Source organism: Alligator sinensis, unplaced genomic scaffold, assembly GCF_000455745.1.
Source record: "Alligator sinensis unplaced genomic scaffold, ASM45574v1 scaffold112_1, whole genome shotgun sequence".
Classification (NCBI taxonomy): domain Eukaryota; kingdom Metazoa; phylum Chordata; order Crocodylia; family Alligatoridae; genus Alligator; species Alligator sinensis.
The window spans coordinates 441,710-455,716 of record NW_005841892.1 but is presented as its reverse complement, the minus strand read 5'-3'; positions in this window follow the sequence as shown (position 1 = coordinate 455,716).

The following is a 14,007-nucleotide window of genomic DNA, read 5'->3' as shown; positions in this document are numbered from 1 at the left end:
CTCAAATATTCTTGCCAGTGGCGGTGCAATGACATTAGCCAGTGCCTTCAGCACCCTCGGATGGAGCTTATACGGGCCTGCTGACTTAAACGCATCCAGTTCTTCCAAGTGACTCTGCAACATCTCAGGGTCAACGCTTGGTGGTCTGGCACCCTGCTGTTCCCTCTCTACAATCCCATTGTGAGACTTGTTTTGCCCCTCATTTAGGAACACCGAGGCAAAGTCATTGAGGATTTCAGCCTTGTTCCCCCTGTCTGTCATCAATTGATTTTGCCCATTCAGTAGTGGTCCTATAATGCCCTGGTCCTTCCTTTTACTCCCTATATATCTGAAAACAATTTTTTGCTATCCTTAACTTGGGATGCCATCCTCAGCTCCATGGTAGCGTTGGCCTTTCTAACTGCCTCCCTACAACTGCGAGTTGAGGAGGCATACTCCTCTTTCATAATCTCTCCCCATTTCCACTGTTTATATGCCCCACTTTTTGCCCTTAGGCTGCTCTGGATTTCTCTGGTCAGCTAAGTAAGTCTCTTGGCCCCTTTCCCCTTTTCTCCCACATTGGGCACAGAGGGAGACGATCCCAAAGGATCGCTTCCTTAAGGCACAGCCACACTTCCTGGGCTCCCATCTCGCCAAATTTTTTTACTCTGCAGTACGTCGACTAAACACCTGAGCTCGCTGAAGTCAACCTTCCTAAAGATTATTATGTTAGGCATTTCTGAGGTTTATTATTAATACTGTTTGCCATTTTTTAAATTAGTTTTAACATTGTAGAGTCTTGAAAAATATATTTGAAATTTATGTAAAGTCTATATTTTTTTTTTCTTTATTTGAAAATGTCCTAGTTAGAGTGCCTCTACACAAGACCCTGACTGCGTAGTAGATAGATACTACTGCACATGGCAAAAACTGACATGATCCTACCGCACAGTAGTGCAGTAGTGTCACACAAAAGGCATTCACCAGAGCTACCGCACAGTAACTTGGGTTACTGTCCATTTATTTAATATTTGTTTAAACAATTACTAAATAAATGCACAGTAACTGCTGTGCAGTAGTGTCTCATGTAGACATGGCCTTTGAGTGTAAGAGTTATGGACAATCTATATTTCAAATAGGTAGCATGAACAAACCAACATGTGTGTCTAGAAGTCCAAGTGTATTTGTAAAATGTAAAGATGAAAATATGCATTTTGCAACAGTTAACAATAAACCACTGTTCTGTACTAAAGACAGAACAGGAGCTACACATTATACTGGTTCAACTGTTTTCCTGACATTATATAAATATACCTTTTGTTGTTATACCTGGTCTCTCTTGCACTCTTTGTTCCTAATTTTTCATAATTAATCTAAAATTATTTGGTACTTTTGGTACTTTTACTCCTCTGTTTTCTGTTGTTTACTCACCCAGAATTGTTTATGTGTATATTTTGGTGATCCCGGCATACTTAGTGACACTTTGATATACACAAATGAAGGGGATGGTAAAAGACTTGATTAATTTATGAATGAGGCTAGCCCCAAACATACTTTCATGCTTATCATTTTTTAGAAAAAATGAAAGGAGAAAGCTTAAGTGTCCTTTTTTTTTTTTAATTTTTTTTTATTTTTTTTTAATTCTGCCATTGATTTATAAGATAGTTTGGGGTTTTGTTTTTGACAAGAATTAGTGAACAAAACTAGAAGTACAAAGGACACACAACAATTCTAATTATTTACCCAGCTCTAAAATTCCAATGATTTATATCCTGCCTAGATGCCCAAATATAACACAGGCAGTCAGTCAAAATGTTCCGGTGCTAGGAGATGCTAGTGACTGGGATTTTCCTTCTTTCTTCTTAAACTACCTCATTTTGTGACTCTAGAAGCTGTTCCAGAAAATAGAAAAAAATACTGGTTCTCCTCACATGCTCCAAATCACTTCAGAAGCCCTCTGGCACTTCAGTCTCTTGGCAGCCATTCAGTGTGCATAACTCCCAAAATGCACCATTACACCTCTCCTGTTTTTGTTACTCATAGGAAAGGTACAGACATTAAACTTTTACCAGTCTAAGTGATCAGAAGCCAGTCTATACTCAATAGAAGAGACGTTCAGCACACATGTTATCCCCAAAGGACAGTGAGTTTGTGCCCGGTGCGCTTGTGCCAATAAACACACAGGGTTGAAGGATCCAACTTAATCTTTATTTCTGCGCAGAAAGTGGTGCTTGGCAATCATTCGCAAAGCAAGCACACCCACCCCAGTGAGCATCTGCCTTTTTATATAGCTACGTAACAGGTTAAACTTGCTGATGTGATGAGCAAGCCCAGCAAGTAACCCCCCTTCCAGCTCCCCCCCCAAGTAACCCCCCTTCTAGCTCCAGAACTTTGTTGATACAGCTCTTCCTTCTAGCGAGGCCAGCAATCAGCAACTACGCAACAAGCAATCTCCCCCAGCCTAAGCAACCTACTCTATGCCCTTGGTTAAATAAAATACTTTTTCAAAACATACAAAGCTGTTCCCTGGTTAAAATACAGTGAAAGTCCAGGGGTGCTTCATCACACACAGACTTGTTTAAAAATGGTGGAACCCAGACAAAGATCCACCCTGCTCTTCCCCCAGAAAAGGGCAAATGTATGTTTTGTTCATTAGACATTGAAACAAATAACATTGGGATCTCAGACAGATGAGCAGTTATCTAGCAGAAGTTGTTTTAAATAGAAGCTCTTGTAGTAGCTTGCAACTAAGTGTCAGGAGAGAATCCAATAACTTGTTTTCCACAAGCAGCTATCCCATACTAGAAGCAGACACATGCCCCCTACACTAAAGCAAATTAAGCAAGTACATTTTATTATAGGTTTTTCTGGGGTAACTGTACCTTGGCTTTCATACACTTACACTGGTTATGTTTGCTTCATCTTTTTGCTGATTATAATGGTGTAAATGTGTTGCGTGTTCATGACCTAGTGTTATTAAAACAGGTGAAAAGAGGCCATTACATATCACGGAAGATTTTGTAACCAAAACTTTAGGGTGCTTGAACATGTGATGGGAGTTTAGTCCCCTAAATTGGAATAGTAGGGATTTAATTGTGATGATTAAAAACCACCATTTCAATTTAGGGGCCTCTGTCACTATGACAGTGAGGGGCCTGATTTTTTTTTTTAAAGCTTGCCTGCCTGTCCTGTGCCAAGAGGGCAAGCTGCCAGTGCCCTGGCCCTTCCCTCCATGGTGGCAGAACCTCCTGGGGTCACCTGGGCAGGCTGCTATTGGACTGGGGGCTGCCCCAGCTCAGGCTCAGGGAACAGATGGATTAGGCTGGGTGGTGCCTCTGAGCTGGGGCAGCTACCGTCTAGCAGCCCATCTAGGTGGTCCCAGGGGGTGCCACTGCTGTAGAGGCAAGGACCAGGGCCTCTTGCAGCTCAGGGCTTGCTGGAAACTCATCCTGCAGCTGCAGCCAGACTTCTCTCACACTTTTTTTTTTTTTTTTTTTTGTGTGTGTGGGTGTGTGTGTGTGTGTGTATCTGGCTCATCACTGCTTCTGCCATCAGCCTCTCTCCCCCATGGCCAGGGATGAGCTGTCAGATTATAAAGTCTGTAACATTACAAGTAGCTCCATTGCAAAGTAGACTACATGGGGATGTGGTTTAGTCTGTAATGTAACAACTCATTTAAATTGCAAAACAATCCTGCACTTGTAAAGTGTGACAATTGAACTGCAAAAAGAGGCACTTTTTGTCACACATACAAGCACCCTTAGTTTCATTTTGACTAGGTACAAACCCTGAAAACTTCAAAATTCTCTACAAAAGGGAACAAAACATAAACTGAGATGACAGCTTTCTGTCCGTAGGCCCTGAGAATTCTGGGTTCCCAGAGCCATGGACAATAAGAGCCCAAGCTGCTAAAGAGTTGCAAGCTGGAAAACTAAGAGTAGTAGTACTCTTATGCTCCTGACCAGTTGCAGGCCACCAAATGGCCTACCAGTAAAGGATGGGTTGAGATAACCATAAGCCAGGCAGGGTTGTGACCGTATGGTTCTGATGGAGCTCTATCACCATAGAACACTACAATTTTAATAATTAAAAAAAATAGTAAACTTTTTTCAATCATTTCCAGTATTAATAAACCATTTATATTCCAGTTTTCTCAAAGCTACAAACTTTGTGCCAGGTCCTGTACAAACACACTAATAATTGATGTTTTTCTAAAACAACTAACATCTGTTTTTAAAAATGAGAATTTTATCTATTTAGGCAAACTACTAAAGTTATTCACACCCTCAAAAGTCTAAGTCCAGACATGTCCACTGCATTCTCCTCATTCAGGCAAACTAGTTACCTTATCAGAGAAGGAAATCAAGCCTTATGCTTTCCTATTTTAAAATTAATTTTGTTCCATTTTACTATACTTTATTATGTGGGTAAGTTTGAATGAATGATGTAATGTAGGAGTGTCAAATGCATTATATCACATAGACAGGACAATCTGAGTGGCAGTTTCAGGGTTAAGTGGTGGGAAAGGGTGTGGGGAGGCAAGTGGTGTTAACTGCCCAGGATCAGGAACTATTCCAAAACAACAGGAATTAATGCTGCCACCACAAGGGATCCAGCAAGCCCAGTGATGAGCTCCATGACAAATCTAGTCTGCAGAGGTGGATGGTCCTGAGTGTGAGAAGCCCACAAGGGTTGGTGATCCACCTGGATGACCCAGCCCATCAGACTGGATGACCCAGCCAGTCTGTGGGCTCTATGTTTGATAGCCCTATTGTAATGCATTGTGTGTGTGTGTGTGTGTGTGTGTGTGTGTGTGTGTAATATTGCAGTTGATAATGCATTGTCTTTATCTATCTATACCAGGGGCAGGCAATTATTTTGAGTGGAGGGCCGCTTACCAAGCTTTGACAAGCTTTCAAGGCCTGCATGGGTAGCCCCGCCCCTTGACAGGTGCCCCACCCCCTGGTCACCATCTTGGGACCGGTGTCCTAATGTCTTAGGACCAATGTCTCAGGGTCAGCACCAGTGGGGCCCAGAGTGGGGCACAGTTTGGCAGGGGCCTGTGGAGCCAGGCTGGCCTGCACCAGCAGGGAGAGTGGGGACCTGACCCAGCTCCAAGCACCTGTCAGCTGGGACCCTGTATTCCTGCTTCCCTGATCTGGGCCCCGCCGGTGCGGGCCCCAGGATGCTGGTGCAGGCCCCATGCTCCCACTAGCTCCTACGCCTGCTCACTCCCAGTGTCTCCCCAGCCCCGCAGTATAGACTAGGGCACTGCACAGCCCCATCCCCGCACTTGCCAGCAGGGAGCGGGAAAAAGCAGCCCCTCTCCCGCCCCTGGCCGGCACCCTGAGCTGCAGGCACTCGCAGCCCACCTAAGGATGCTCCCTGTTTTTGCCCCTGTGCATCCCCTTACCTGAGTTTCTGGCATGGGGCAGCCACATGGTCCCTGTTGGGGCTTCCAGCTGGGGGGCGGCTTGGAGGGCCCTGCTGTTGCAGGAGCCCGCTGGAGCTTCCCCTGGGTCCTGTCATTTTAGACAAGAACCAAGGACAGACGCATATTAACTTTCTAAATTTTTTAGGGGCCCCGTGGGCCAGATAGAATGGCCTTGTGGGCCAGATTTGGCCCACAAGCTGTACTTTGCTCACCCCTGATCTCTCTCTCCACACACACACACACACACACCCCTACCTACAAAGATAATGCATTATTAACCTGAATATATAACCCAAATGTATACTTTATACCCAAGTGTGTGTTACCAACAAATATATAATGTGTTGGTTTGGACTTCGTACTTATTTTTTGTTCTTTTTAAATCTATAGTATACATGTTGTTGTCTGGATATTTTTAACATTTAGGATCAAATTTAACACCAGTTATATAGTGTCTGTCTGAGATGGCCCTTTATTTAATGCAAACTTGATTGCACATGGAAGAGAAAAAAACCAATGTCATATTAAATATGAAAGAGCTATTTTTTACATTTCATTTTCTTCACAAACTCATTCATAGGGGACTGCCAGAGTCCTATGTTTCCCTCCACTGTGCTGCCACTCACCCCAGGGAACAGACCAAGATTGCCCTGAAATGGATCCCTATGTCAACACATCAGTTCCTCTGCTCTTACTCTGGACTCTAAAGCTTCAGTGAGGGACCTCCATCAGCCTCAGGTGGACACCCCATTTTTGGATTGAGAAAAAAGTATAGGTGTCTGTCCCAGGGGAGCCGGGGTTATAGGAGGACCCCAGGCCAAAGCAAAAAGAAAGCCCCGCTTACCTTCTGCAGAGTCCGAAAAGCACGAAGAAACGCGAGTGGTGAAACCACCCACACGGTTCATCAGCCGCGCTTATATTCAGCTGGGGTCAGGTGACATCAGCTGGAGATGCCACCCGGTGGAGATAAAAAGCTGCCCTGAGGGCACAGGAGGGCAGCAAGTGAGCAGAGGCTTGAGGGATAATCCCACACCCTGAGGGGTGTAACTGCTGCGTCGGGCAGTGTGGGAAGCCAGGGGTGGAGCCTGGGGAGGCTCCGACAGCGAAGCTGGCAGCAGAGCCGACAGCGAAGCCGGCAGCGGAGCATGCAGAGGAGCCGGAAGCAGAGCCTGCAGCAACACTGGCAGTGGAGTTGACAGCGAATCCGGTGGAGGAGCCGGCAGTGGAGCCTGCAGAGGAGCTGGCAGCAGAGCCTGCACAGAAGCCAGCAGCAGAGCCGGCAGAGGCACCAGCAGCAGCACCTGCAGCAGAGCTGGCAGCTACACCGGCAGAGGGGCCGGTTACAGAACCATGAGAGGCAGCGACGGGCAAGCCGACGGAGGCATCAACTAGTGAGCCAGCAGGGAACTCCCAGAGAGGAGGTAACAAGGGCATGACCAACGGGAACCCCAATGGGGATCGCCATGGGGTGTGGCAGAAGACCCCAAGCAGTGATGGATCAAGCGGCAGATGGGCCCCACTACATCCCAAGGATAATCGACTGGGACTCCATACCCGAGTGGGGCAAGCAACCAGGGCTGGGCACCTAGGCACAGGGGAACCACGGGAGCCATTGGTTAAGGGCACTCTTTGTGGCCTCCTGGCCCACTGGCCACATCGCTTCCACTGTCACGGTAGTGGGAATTGCACACCACGTCACAGGGTGGTTGGGATAAGGCACTAGGGATACGGGTTAGTTGGATCCAGGTCTGAGGGCCTTGAAGTCTTCACGTTGAGTCACGACCTGGAGACACTGAGACGCGTGGCTGGAGGGCCACAGGAAGTCAGGTGGAGCCAAGGACGCCAAAGGGCCAGAAGACCTGCAACCCAAGGTGGTGAGTGGCTGGTGTGTAGGGGAGGTTGGAGCCCCGTGAGTGCCCGCCAGGAGGCGTGCCGACCCTGGAGGCTGCCATGAAGGAGAACCCCTCCACTGAGGTACCATTCAAAGTCATGGCAGGCGAGTTAAGGGGATCCCCTGATGTCAGCCTGGGTAGTCTTTGGGGTCCACTTGCAAGCCCAGGACAGGCTCAATTGATAGTCTGGGCTAAGGCCACACAAGAGCACCTAGTAGAGCAGAGGCAGATACAGTCTCCTATTGTTAACTAACCAGGAGGAACTCTTAAAAGAAGATGCAAAGAAGGTATCTATTCAACAACTACTTCTACTTTGTCTCAGTGTTCACACACACACACACACACACACACACACACACACACACACACGCTGCATAACAAGGGAACTAGCTGAGGGATGAAACAAAAGAGACAGTGAGCAAGCTTTTGATGGGTCTGAATGAATTCAAGTCAGCAGGACCTGATAGAATTGGAAGAGGAGATATCTCAGAGGCCTTGTCAATGGTATTCATGAAGTTGTGAAGAACAGGCAAGGTTTCAGAGGACTGGAAAAAGGCCAATGTGGTGTCCCTCTTTTAAAAAGGCAAAAAGGGAGACCTGGGGAACTACACACTGATTAGCCTCACCTCAATACCTGGGATGTTACTAAAACATTTCCTAACCTGTCTGAATAGCAACAAGCAAAAGGTAATTATTGATGGATCCATGTCAGCAATGGCAGGTTTTCAGTGGAGTCTCCTAAAGTTCTCTCCTGAGCCTAGTGCCATTCAATACTTTTGTTAGTTATTTGAATGCTGGTATAGAAAGCTCCATGAGCAAGTTAGCAGATTACATGAAACTGGAAATGACTTTGAACATGCTGGAGGATGGGAGTGCCATTCACAAGGATTCTGACAGATTGGAAAGCTGGACTGGAGTTAGCAGTATGAAGTTCAGTGGTGACAAATGTAAGGTGCTACATCTTGGGAAGAACAATCAAAGATGCAACTAACCATAGTCCCAAGTCCGTCCACAGCCAGCTTTAATGCCTGCATGTGTAGACACCTGTCTAAACCCACTTAATATGCATTAACTTAATTTGCATTAAATTTAGGCACGCTTAAATGCACACGTAGACATGCCAATATGAGTCTGCTGTGTGATGCAGCCTCACAAAAGATAAATGTTGTTTTGGGATGCATCAACAAAAGTAATAGGTACAGGACATGGGAAGTAATAGTGAAGCTCTGCTGGGCAGTGAATTGGACTCATGTAGAGTATTATGTGCAGGTTTGGGATCCACACTTTAAAAAGCATATGAAGAAGGTAGGGAGGGTCCAAAGGTTGTCAGTAAGAATGATAAAGGGTTTGGAAGGTAAATCATATGAGAAGAGGCTAAAGAACCTAGACATGTACAGCTGGAGGAAAAGACGCTTAACATGGGGACATAATAACAGTCTTCCAATATTTGGAGGGTGTCCAAAAAAAGAGGGGAAAATACCTTTGCTCTCTTGCTGTAGAGAGCAGAACATGGACTAATTCCTTGAAGTGGCAGTGAAGTAGTTTAGATTGGCTGTAAGGATTTGTCTGCCTTTGTCTTCAGCTTTGTCCAGTTTCCAGTTGATCTAACTGTCATCTGAGAGTGAATTTTTAAATCAAGAATTGCCAAAAACATTACCACGATAATATGACAGAAAATATTAGGCAACAGATATTCACTGGTTTTGAACACAAAATAAAATGTGACACATTGTTTTTAACATAATGTCATGATCCATAGCAAAATAGCAAGGATTCTCATGTCATTAGTTTTTTGTCTTATTAAAGGTTCACCACTGAGAATCGCAAATTACATCATAAATGTCCAATCATTTGAAAATCAAGTCAAGCATTTGTCTATGTTCCCTCTGTTAATTAATACCATCTCTAGTTAGTTTCTAATTCATAGCTGACAACAGATCCTGGCACACCACAATGATATCAATGGCAGAAAATGCATGAACATTATTGTAGTACTAGCAAAATATTCTTCCAAATGGAAGCATAACTTTGTCTCTCATTTGATGATTCTTACACCAAACCTGAGTTACTGTATTTAAAAACGTTTCACTGTCTTTTGACCGTCTTTTAAAATCAGGAACTTAATTTAAGTTTCAGAGAGAGAGACTTTTATACAGTAATGACACATCTCCCTGAAGTGCTGCTTATACAGAGAGGAGAAAAATCCACAAAAGTATAAACTGTATTTTTATAATACTTTGAATTATTGGCAACATTTCTATACACATTTTCTGTATTTTAGTTAAACTGGTTTAGCTTAAATTGATTGTAAATGCTTCTGTAGTTGAACTTATTTATGTTTAAAACTGGCTTAATTGACTGTCAAGACAAGTTTTACTGAACAGTATAAAGTTAGTAGCTGTTGTCCTTTGGAAATACAACCCTCGGTAGGATACGGGGGTATCTTTATGGCCCTACATACTTTTATGACACTTTCATTTTTACTCTGTTCCTAATCTACGAATTGATCTAAAAGAAACACTCGCTCCTTTTGCTTTAATGTCTTCCAGTTTTGCAGGCAATATTTACAGAATCCAAGCAGGGAAGAACTCATATTCTTGAACAGAGTCTTGGATCATGCATTAGGCAGCGGGAGATTTTGCAGGGTTCTGAGGGATCAGAAAAGCTCAAGACTTGCCCACTTGATTTATTCTGTCCCTCACAGTAATATGAGGAGAGTCCGACATTTTTCCATTACTGTTCCAGTAATGATACACTTACATTCAGCAAGAAAATAAGATCCAGTATGAATCAATGCTATAACAATTTACTCCTTGCAAAAGGTTTTAATTCTACCACAGTTGAATTTTTGACACACACATTTTACCATTTAAAAATCAATTAGGACTGTAAATTGCACCTAAACCACATTTTTTCAGCACCTTGGGCTGGGGTTGGGTGGGGGCATTGGAGAAATTATACTGATAGCAGAAAAGCAGGGGAGGGGGTGGGAAGAGAGAGGAAAAGAAGTCTTTCTTGCCCAGGATCGCTATTCTTGATCTACAACTGTTACTGCTGCTGCTTTAACAGCACAAATGTAGTTATTGCTGCTAAGGATCAAATAGTGGCACCAAAAGCCCCTCCTGCAGCTTCACTTCCCCCTTGCCCCTAAGGCAGAGCTGACCTTCCCATGGCAACCCCCCTGCCCCTCCCTCCAGCCAACTAGATACACTTCTGGGAATGGTACTGTACCCGCCCAGCTCCCTATGCATGGACGGTGCAGGGACTGCATGTCATGAAAAGACTCCTGGTGGGAGACGGCACACCTTCCAAGGTGGCACCCAGAGCTGGTGTCCTTCTCGTCGCACCCTAACTAAACTATCATTTAACTGTGTTTTGAACAATTTTTTTACTTGCTTGTGATACTGTTTAATGTTCAACACAACAGTATCTGTCTGGTCTCCCACAAATGAAAAAGGATTGCAATTCAAAGATTTATTTAAAACCTTTGGCCGTGTCCATATAAGTGAACATGTGCCTGTTGTGGCATATAAAAGCAGTTTGAAATAGTCATAGTCATAAGGCATGTCCACACATGCAAGCACATGTGCTTGCAGCAGCCCAAATAGAAGCGGTGCAAATTTGAGTTGCGGCTTTTTCCCTCAGCGTACGTGCTTGGACATGCACTTTGTTGGGGAGAAAATTGTGCCACTTGGGGCAAAATAACCCTGTCTGGCTCCTCCTAGAGCCAGGGGGAGCTAGAGCCTGGGGCCAGCACCTGTGCTGGCCCCAGCGCGGGGGGCCGGCCCCTGTGCTGGCCCCAGAAGTATAAAAAGCTGCCGTGTCCTGGCCTCATCCATATAAAAAGCTGCCCTGGCAAGCAGCTCATGGCTACTCATTCTCAGGAGCTTCTGGGGAAGAAGCCTCTGGGAGAAAGTTGGCCATGCCTCTTCCTGTCCCAGGCTGCTGCTGCTGTGGCTGGTTGCTGCAAGCTTGGCCTCAGGAGCTTCTGGGAGAAGATGGTCAGGCCCTTTCCTGCCTATGCATACTATTAGCTGCTGACTTGGTCTCAGAGCTTTTGGAGCAAGTTGGCCACATCCCTTCCTGCCTTGGGCTGCTGCTGTTGCTACCCCCCCCAGCAGGGGAGGGTCCTCTGCTGCATGCTGCTACCCCCCTCAGGGAGGGGTGCAGTGCAGTAGACCCCAACACTGCACTCCAGCTTCTGCATACTGTTGCTACCCCCCCCAGCAGGGGAGGGTCCTCTGCTGCATGCTACTACCCCCCTCAGGGAGGGGTGCAGTGCAGTGGACCCCAACACTGCACTCCAGCTTCTGCACCCCTGTTCCGGTCTGCTGCTCACCCCGCCACCAAGCCATGGTCGGGTGACCACCTGGGGAGGGAGCCTGCACTGCCTGTGGGCCCCTCGCCCAGCATCACTGCCAGAGCCTAAAGGAACCTTGCCTGACCCAGCTGCCTTGACAGGCCTGTTACCTCTCAGCTTCCTGTTCTTGGGGAATCCTGACATAGGATGCAGCCTGTCTTACTCACAAAGAATTTCTCCCCACCCCACCCTTCCCCTCTCCTCCTCTACCTGAACAAGAACTGATTACAAAAGACAATGAAGATGCAGTGAGAGACCCACCTAAAGCCCTCCAGATAATGGAACAACTGCCCTAGGTTTCATTTGCATCCAAGATGGAACCAGATGACAATTCATTTACATGGGAGATGGAGAACAGAGAGCCCAAAGCAAAGACTGCAGTGAATTCTGGGGTCAGAAAAGCAGGGGAGAACTGCATGATGGGAAATCTGTGTTCCAAATGCTAATCAACCCACATTTACACACACCCAGCTCAGCATTTATCAGACCAATTCTAATCTGGATTTACAAAGGGCTCCTGCCCCCCCCATCTAACCAGAACTAAGCAGAAGTAAAGTTTAATAGGCACCATGGGCCATACATTCCCTGGTCACATTATGGGAGGCCTATTTAAACTTGATTGACTAAAACTTGGTTGCCTGGTTAGGGAATGCTGAGGCAAGAGACTGAGTCAGAGGGGGTATGGGCAACATTTGAACAATGGTTAAGGGTTCATCACAGCGTTCAGCCCTTTGGAGCCCTGACCACAAATGCTGTCATACTTTTCCCAGGTTGACTGTTGGAAGTCCTCCCCACAAAGTTTATGAACATTCCATGTAATCCCCTTAAGTCTGTCAAAAGACTACAGTAAGATCTAGAAAAAGTCATGCTAAGCTGAGGCTTGTTCACAACTGGTAAAAATACAAAACCCTGATGCTGCAAGCTATCTATTGTTTCTGAAGAAACAATGAGGTATCCCCATCCATTATACCTTCTATCCATAAGAATTTCAAGTCGGCTCCTAAGTGTCTGGTTACTCCTTAAAAATGTGTGCTTTTCCTAGTTGTTAATCAGTTTCTTGAGATGTTCCAAACCAGACAACCCCTTGTCAATAGAAAAGACAATTATATACACTATTAAAACACTATAAAAAGAGTATATACACTATTAAAAGAATGCTATGAAGAAGCTGAACTGAGGGTATAAAAATCTGTAAAAAAAGCAGCAAAGTTGTGCTTCAAGAGGAGAAATCTCTCTGACACCATCCACTGTTGTTCCCGAGAAGCTGGAAGAAACAGATCATCTCCCTTCAAGGATTGTGCTAAGAACTTTACCTGTCAGCATTGGAACCTGAGTGCCTTGGGCCGGTGAGATCCCAGCTCTCGCTCGCTCTCTCTCTTTTCTCTCTAGGCATAGATTTCTGAACCTGAACTGTATTAGTTAAGCTTGAGCTAAGTTTTCTCAAATACTTAGTGAAACCAGGGTAGTATTGTAATTATTTCTGTTTGTTTTCCTTTGCATGTCTATTACTACTAGTACCATTATATATTTCATATACTTAGCAATAAATAACTTTTATAGTCAAACTGATAGTAACTGGGTGTATGTTTCCTTCTCTACTTTCCTTCCCCACTTGCTCTGAAGCAACTCTTCTTTTACCTAAGCTAAAGATGCCCAGAAGCCCAGAAATGCTGTGGGGTCTGCTCATCAAGAGGCTACCACTACTAGGACAGTTAGGACAAAAGACGGATGTGCTGAGTTTGAAACACATAAGGGGATCAGCTTGTGTAGGGTGATTGGCCCAGTTTAGCTCAGACATGCCCTAATGAACTGAATGCTGGCCCATGGGGGTGTCAGCTGGACACCCAGCTGGATTCAGAGGTATTCTGTTTACCTGTGTGCTTGTGTCTGACTGCAGTTTATTGTTGCTCTGATGAACTGATTCTTGACATATGAGGGTGTCAGCCTGTCCATGCTGATCAACCCGGCCGGGTCAGGCATGTTACGTTAATCTGTGTGTTTGTGTATATAACTGATCTGGTGACTGGAGGAACCCATTCCCATTGAAACTGAGTCCTGCAAGATAGCTCCATTGGGGGTGAGAACTTGTAGAAGAAAGATATAGAGCTCCATATAGAAACACAAGTACACAAGCAGCACATTGATAGAATTAAAAAGACCCTAAAAACATATCCCTAACAAATGAGCACACCCCAAAGTGATGGGCAAATCTGGTAACAGGCCACCCCCACCTTCACCTCCACTTTCACCAGAAGCACACCCTGAATGGTTGAACTGGACGGCTCCTACCATCACTGCTGTTGCTGCTGCCATTGTTGCTGCTGCTGTCCCCTCTCCGGAGA